Source organism: Oncorhynchus nerka, linkage group LG15 (genome assembly GCF_034236695.1).
Source record: "Oncorhynchus nerka isolate Pitt River linkage group LG15, Oner_Uvic_2.0, whole genome shotgun sequence".
In the NCBI taxonomy this organism is placed as follows: Eukaryota; Metazoa; Chordata; class Actinopteri; order Salmoniformes; family Salmonidae; genus Oncorhynchus; species Oncorhynchus nerka.
This window is the reverse complement of record NC_088410.1, coordinates 72,126,046-72,134,292: the sequence shown is the minus strand read 5'-3', so window position 1 is coordinate 72,134,292 and position 8,247 is coordinate 72,126,046. Positions and strand designations below refer to the sequence as shown.

The window sequence follows — 8,247 nt, the reverse complement described above, 5'->3', positions numbered from 1 at the left end:
GGCTAGTGATATATTTACAACATTTCCCATCAATTCCCATTATTAAAGTGGCTGGAGTTGGGTCAGTGTCAATGACAGTGTGTTGGCAGCAGCCACTCAATGTTAGTGGTGGCTGTTTAACAGTCTGATGGCCTTGAGATAGAAGCTGTTTTTCAGTCTCTCGGTCCCAGCTTTGATGCACCTGTACTGACCTCGCCTTCTGGATGATAGCGGGGTGAACAGGCAGAGGTTCGGGTGGTTGATGTCCTTGATGATCTTTATGGCCTTCCTGTAACATCGGGTGGTGTAGGTGTCCTGGAGGGCAGGTAGTTTGCCCCCGGTGATGCGTTGTGCAGACCTCACTACCCTCTGGAGAGCCTTACGGTTGAGGCGGAGCAGTTGCCGTACCAGGAGGTGATACAGCCCGCCAGGATGCTCTCGATTGTGCATCTGTAGAAGTTTGTGAGTGCTTTTGGTGACAAGCCGAATTTCTTCAGCCTCCTGAGGTTGAAGAGGCGCTGCTGCGCCTTCTTCACGACGCTGTCAGTGTGAGTGGACCAATTCAGTTTGTCTGTGATGTGTATGCCGAGGATCTTAAAACTTGCTACCCTCTCCAATACTGTTCCATCGATGTGGATTAGGGGTGTTCCCTCTGCTGTTTCCTGAAGTCCACAATCATCTCCTTAGTTTTGTTGACGTTGAGTGTGAGGTTATTTTCCTGACACCACACTCCGAGGGCCCTCACCTCCTCCCTGTAGGCCGTCTCGTCGTTGTTGGTAATCAAGCCTACCACTGTTGTGTCGTCCGCAAACTTGATGATTGAGTTGGAGCGTGCGTGGCCACGCAGTCGTGGGTGAACAGGGAGTACAGGAGAGGGCTCAGAGCGCACCCTTGTGGGGCCCCGTGTTGAGGATCAGCGGGGAGGAGATGTTGTTGCCTACCCTCACCACCTGGGGCGGCCCGTCAGGAAGTCCAGTACCCAGTTGCACAGGGCGGGGTCGAGACCCAGGGTCTCGAGCTTAATGACGAGCTTGGAGGGTACTATGGTGTTGAATGCCGAGCTGTAGTCGATGAACAGCATTCTCACATAGGTATTCCTCTTGTCCAGGTGGGTTAGGGCAGTGTGCAGTGTGGTTGAGATTGCATCGTCTGTGGACCTATTTGGGCGGTAAGCAAATTGGAGTGGGTCTAGGGTGTCAGGTAGGGTGGAGGTGATATGGTCCTTGACTAGTCTCTCAAAGCACTTCATGATGACGGAAGTGAGTGCTACGGGGCGGTAGTCGTTTAGCTCAGTTACCTTAGCTTTCTTGGGAACAGGAACAATGGTGGCCCTCTTGAAGCATGTGGGAACAGCAGACTGGTATAGGGATTGATTGAATATGTCCGTAAACACACCGGCCAGCTGGTCTGCGCATGCTCTGAGGGCGCGGCTGGGGATGCCGTCTGGGCCTGCAGCCTTGCGAGGGTTAACACGTTTAAATGTCTTACTCACCTCGGCTGCAGTGAAGGAGAGACCGCATGTTTTCGTTGCAGGCCGTGTCAGTGGCACTGTATTGTCCTCAAAGCGGGCAAAACAGTTATTTAGTCTGCCTGGGAGGAAGACATCCTGGTCCGTGACTGGGCTGGGTTTCTTCTTGTAGTCCGTGATTGACTGTAGACCCTGCCACATGCCTCTTGTGTCTGAGCCGTTGAATTGAGATTCTACTTTGTCTCTGTACTGACGCTTAGCTTGTTTAATAGCCTTGCGGAGGGAATAGCTGCACTGTTTGTATTCGGTCATGTTGCCAGACACCTTGCCCTGATTAAAAGCAGTGGTTCGCGCTTTCAGTTTCACGCGAATGCTGCCATCAATCCACGGTTTCTGGTTAGGGAATGTTTTTATCGTTGCTATGGGAACGACATCTTCAACGCACGTTCTAATGAACTCGCACACCGAATCAGCGTATTCGTCAATATTTTTATCTGACGCAATACGAAACATGTCCCAGTCCACGTGATGGAAGCAGTCTTGGAGTGTGGAGTCAGCTTGGTCTGACCAGCGTTGGACAGACCTCAGCGTGGGAGCCTCTTGTTTAAGTTTCTGCCTGTAGGCAGGGATCAACAAAATGGAGTCGTGGTCAGCTTTTCCGAAAGGGGGCGGGGCAGGGCCTTATATGCGTCGCGGAAGTTAGAGTAACAATGATCCAAGGTTTTACCACCCCTGGTTGCGCAATCGATATGCTGATAAAATTTAGGAGTCTTGTTTTCAGATTAGCTTTGTTAAAATCCCCAGCTACAATGAATGCAGCCTCCGGATAAATGGTTTCCAGTTTGCAAAGAGTTAAATAAAGTTCGTTCAGAGCCATCGATGTGTCTGCTTGGGGGGGGATATATACGGCTGTGATTATAATCGAAGAGAATTCTCTTGGAAGATAATGCGGTCTACATTTGATTGTGAGGAATTCTAAATCAGGTGAACAGAAGGATTTGAGTTCCTGTATGTTTCCTTCATCACACCATGTCTCGTTAGTCATGAGGCATACGCCCCCGCCACTCTTCTTACCAGAAAGATGTTTGTTTCTGTCGGCGCGATGCGTGGAGAAACCCGTTGGCTGCACCGCCCCGGATAGCGTCTTTCCAGTGAGCCATGTTTCCGTGAAGCAGAGAACGTTGCAGTCTCTGATGTCCCTCTGGAATGCTACCCTTGCTCGGATTTCATCAACCTTGTTGTCAAGAGACTGGACATTGGCAAGACGAATGCTGGGGAGTGGTGCGCGATGTGCCCTTGTCCTGAGTCTGACCAGAAGACCGCTACGTTTCCCTCTTTTTCGGAGTCGTTTCCTTGGGTCGCTGCATGCGATCCATTCCGTTGTCCTGTTTGTAAGGCAGAACACAGGATCCGCGTCGTGGAAAACATATTCTTGGTCGTACTGATGGTGAGTTGACGCTGATCTTATATTCAGTAGTTCTTCTCGACTGTATGTAATGAAACCTAAGATGACCTGGGGTACTAATGTAAGAAATAACACGTAAAATAACAAAAAACTGCATAGTTTCCTCGGAACGCGAAGCGAGGCCATCTCTGTCGGCGCCGGAAGTGGCCATTTTACAGGAGAAAAGTTATGATAAAGACAGTGTGCAGCACATAGGTGCTTGGATTACCTGTCTTTAGACTGATAGCCAACCATTAAGTCAAAATCATGACTTTAACCAAGATGCACAGACATACTTCAGTCCAATATTTTGCTACGTGAAGGTTTCGACTTACGTAAATAGGCAAAATTATTCCAATATCCTAATGTGTCAATTATATCAAATTTGAACATTTATATATGATAAATTGAAATACATATTAATCAGCAAGGTTGTTTGTTTGTTATTAAAGAAAAAAACACATTTTGAAAATGTTGTATTTGTACAAATAGAAATGACTGATCTGTTTGTATTTAGAAGAGTCTCTTTCTGAAGTGAATTATAACTCATCCAGATGGTTTTCCCTGTACGCCACTCTGTGTCCCTGCATGGGAACAGCCAGTGTGTCTTTGTGAGAGCAGACACACTTCTACAGTGTCTCAGGGCTAGCAGGCTGCAAACAGAAAGTCGGAGAAGCCGTGTGTCCCTGTGGCTCCCAGCTCCAGAGAGAGGAGAGCGTGTGACTGGGGCATGCTCAGCGTTGTGCAGAGAGCCAGCTGTGCTTTTGAGCTCACAGGAGGGAAGTGTGCTGCCTGGGGCTTCTGGGAAACCTGAGTTCTGAATGGCCTCCAATCTGATCAGTGAAAGCTACAATATTATGAGTACCAGTATTTTATAATGTGGTGTTTTAATTATTTTTTGTAAGTTGTGATGCTGAGCGTGTGCTCTGTCAGTGTCATTGATCCCAACATCAGGCAGCAGATCTGGGGGTCACCACTCTGTGAGTCACTCTCCATCACCGTCCACCCCTCCACCTGTTCCCCTGAGATGTGACCATTGTCCCCCAGTAATAAGAACACTGAGCATGTGGAAGCTCCACATTACTCATTGTCTTCCCAAGCTTACCCATTGGCTACAGACTGTGAGAATCTCAAACAAGCCCAAAACCCAAACATTCATATGCAGATTTGGGACTATATATAGGAGAGATGAAGCCAGTTGAAATCAGATTATCTCTACACAAAGACCTCTACAACACATAGATCCAGCCACGACACCTTCAATCACTTCAGCAATGATCTACTCTAAGGAGCACCTGACTCTGACCAACAAGGTAAATTGAGATTCAAATTCAAGGAATTGAATTTTATTAGATTTAAAAAAAATGTGTTTCATTAATGTCATATACCAGAATAAGGTTATTAATGACCGTCCTTCTCTTCTTGTAGCTAAGAAAGCCTGTGGTGGAGAAGTTGCGCAGAGATCGTATCAACAGCAGCATTGAGCACCTCAAGTCTCTCCTGGGACCAGAGATCCTCAATCAGCAGTCCAATCCAAGCTGAAGAAAGCTGACATCCTGGACCTGACAGTTTGCTTCCTGAGACAACAGCAATAGTACCAGCCAGTGAACTCCACCTCCTGCTCAGGACCTGTCAATCAGGGTTACTCCACATGTGTCCAAGAGATTGTGCACTTCCTGTCCAAGGATGAGGTAAAGGCACAGTCCCAGAGAAGACTGCTGAGCCACTTCCAGAGCCTGCAGCCATCCTCTGATAAGAACCAGAGGGAGAGTGACCTGCCACAGCTGAGGTCCCTAGCCCAGCGCAGCATCAGCATGATTACTACCTCTGAGGGTTTGGAGCTTGAGGTAGTCACCTCATACAAGTACTTGGGAGTATGGCTAGACCGTACACTGTCCTTCTCTTAGGACATATCAAAGCTGCAGGCTAAAGTTAAATCTAGACTTGGTCTCCTCTATCGTAATCGCTCCACTTTCACCCCAGCTGCCAAACTAAATCTGATTCAGATGACCATCCTACCCATGCTAGATTACGAATACATAATTTATAGATCAGCAGGTAAGGGTGCTCTCGAGCAGTTGGATGTTATTTACCATTCGGACAGATTTGCCACCAATGCTCCTTATAGGACACATCACTGCACTCTATACTCCTCTGTAAACTGGTAATCTCTGTATACCCGTCACAAGACCCACAGGTTGATGCTTATTTATAAAACCCTCTTAGGCCTCACTCCCACCTATCTGAGATATCTCCTGCAGCCCTCATCCTCCACATACAACACCCGTTCTGCCAGTCACATTCTGTTAAAGGTCCCCAAAGCACACACATCCCTGGGTCACTCGTTTTTCAGTTCGCTGCAGCTAGTGACTAGAACGAGCAGCAAAAAACACTCAAACTGGACAGTTTTATCTCAATCTCTTCATTCTTAGACTCAATCATGGACACTCTTACTGACAGTTGTGGCTGCTTTGCGTGATGTATTGTCTCTACCTTCTTGCCTTTTGTGCTGTTGTCCGTGCCCAATAATGTTTGTATCATGTTTTGTGCTGCTACCATGTTTTGTGCTGCTACCATGTTGTGTTGCTACCATGTTGTCACTCTGGGATTAGCAATATTTGATCTGTTTTAAGATCATACCTTAGTTGTGAAATGTCATCCCTATTATAATTATAATGTGTATACTTCATATGAAAGGAAACAGTTATGTCTTAATGTAAAACCTCTTATTAATTTGAAACAATATGTTGTCTTTTATCAACAGGGTAATTGTGTATTATAATTGTGTATTATATAGCCTACTACTCTCTTAGAGATATGTCCAAGTTCTTGTTGTGATGTTTAATCACTTTATTTCTATTGAAATATTTAACTTAACTTAAGGCTTTCAATGATGTCAATCTGAATAAATACACAAATTATAAAATGAAATCTTCTCATTTGTTACTCTATTCTACTCTTGACAAAGACAGCCTTCCATCACAGTTACATTACTGATTTGTGAAATTCCACATGTAGAACCAAAAAAGCCTACTATGACCCATTACTGTAAACAAGGACACCTACACAACCCGATGTTACAGGAAGGCCATAAAGATCATCAAGGACATCAACCACCCGAACCACTGCCTGTTCACCCCGCTATCATCCAGAAGGCGAGGTCAGTACAGGTGCATCAAAGCTGGGACCGAGAGACTGAAAAACAGCTTCTATCTCAAGGCCATCAGACTGTTAAACAGCCACCACTAACATTGAGTGGCTGCTGCCAACACACTGTCATTGACACTGACCCAACTCCAGCCACTTTAATAATGGGAATTGATGGGAAATGATGTAAATATATCACTAGCCACTTTAAACAATGCTACCTTATATAATGTTACTTACCCTACATTCTTCATCTCATATGCATATACTGTATTCTAGATCATCGACTGCATCCTTATGTCACTAGCCACTTTAACTATGCCACTTTGTTTACTTTGTCTACATACTCATCTCATATGTATATACTGTACTCGATACCATCTACTGTATGCTGCTCTGTACCATCACTCATTCATATATCCTTATGTACATATTCCTTATCCCCTTACACTGTGTATAAGACAATAGTTTTGGAATTGTTAGTTAGATTACTTGTTGGTTATCACTGCATTGTCGGAACTAGAAGCACAAGCATTTCGCTACACTCGCATTAACATCTGCTAACCATGTGTATGTGACAAATAAAATTTGATTTGATTTGAATACAACACTGAATACATATTCAGTTGTACGCCTCTTGGTGCTTCATTCAAAATCTACCACGTTAGATAAAAGTTGAGACATTTTTATCGACACAGAATTGTATGATATTCATTGTTTTAGTTGACATGTGAAATTGACTATAGAGAGATAATTAATCATAAATGCAAATTCCCCAGGAAGCATGACAGATTTTTTTTTTTTACTGATGCACCTGTTTTATTTAAATGTATTCTTTTTTGGGGATAATCAGAATGTATTACAATTGCATATCAGTTTTTTTAGTTTGGTTATCAGTGATCCCAGGTGTTGGGCCCAAACTGCAGCTGTCATCTTAGTTCTCTGAAAATGTAGGGCATCTATGCCACTCAAACTCAAAAGCTAATGTTATGTGTAATAAGACACACTTCTATTGTTCCTCCATTGAAAGCACTGAAAGTGTGGGAAACCCAGGAAAACTCACTCACAGAGCCTCTTTGGGACAATAGACTGGGACTTTCAGAGGTTAGGGGGGGGGTGTCTGGGTCTCTATGGGGAAATCATTGGATCTATTGCTAATGATCCCATAAATGTTCAGTATTTGGGTCTTGGGTATAGGCAGAAGACACCTACAATAAGGCCTAAGTACATAAGTAATGGCATAAAGCCATTTGTATGTGGAACATGATTGAAATGTGCAATTTTGTTTCTGTACAGTACACAAACACACACTCAACTTGAATTGAATCTCTGTAACAGTGAGTCTGTTTCTTACGATCAATATTTAAATAATGAGCTTTACCCCCAGGGGCTCGACGGGAACTGTTTGTTTAAAGCCTCCTTACGTTTATCACCACCCTGATCAACAAGTCCCTCCTGACCATAGAGGTGCCATCGATCTTCAAAACAGCTGCTGTCACCCCTTTACTGAAGAAAACCAACCTCAACCAGAACATCCTATCCAACTACAGGCCCATCTCCAACCTCCCCTTCCAAATCCTCAGAGATTATAACATCAACTGCTAGGCTGACGATACCCAGGTCTACATTAACACCAAACCTGACACCATCTCTGCCTTAGCAAAACTCAGCAACTGCCTAGAGGGCGTCAGGCCATGGATGAAAGAGAACTTCCTCCAGTTGAACAGTAGCAAGTCTGAGGCTATGCTTATTGGGACACCCAAGCAGGTCACCAGTGCTGGAAACATCTGCCCTGACCAAGAAGTCAGACCACATCACACCTATCCTGGCCTCCACTGGCTACCGGGCAACTACAGGATCGACTTCAAAAATCTCATGCTTTTATTTAAGGCCCTGAATGGATTGAGCCGCACCTACAACAGTGACCTCATCTCAATCAGTGAGCCAACTTGCAGTCTCCGGTCGAGCCACTTCCTACTGCTTCAAGTCACCAAGACACAACACCGAACTGTAGAGGACAGAGTCTTCTGCTCCCTTGCCCCTCGCCTATGGAATGCTCTCCCTGACCATCTGAGAGCCGCTCTCTCACTCAGAACTTTTAAAACCTACTTCTACAGACTTTTTATTTTTCATAGCCCTAGTCCCAACCTAAAATATATTTAGCAACTAGCCCACTGCTATTTTACCTGCATTGATTCTAAATATATGT

The 8,247-nt window shown here is 44.9% G+C and overlaps 1 pseudogene; it reads left to right on the top strand.

Moving 5' to 3' along the window:
• Positions 1-4,079: 4,079 nt before the first annotated feature.
• LOC115142333 (transcription factor HES-5-like) lies at positions 4,080-7,643 on the top strand (annotated as a pseudogene).
• The last annotated feature ends 604 nt before the right edge of the window (positions 7,644-8,247 follow it).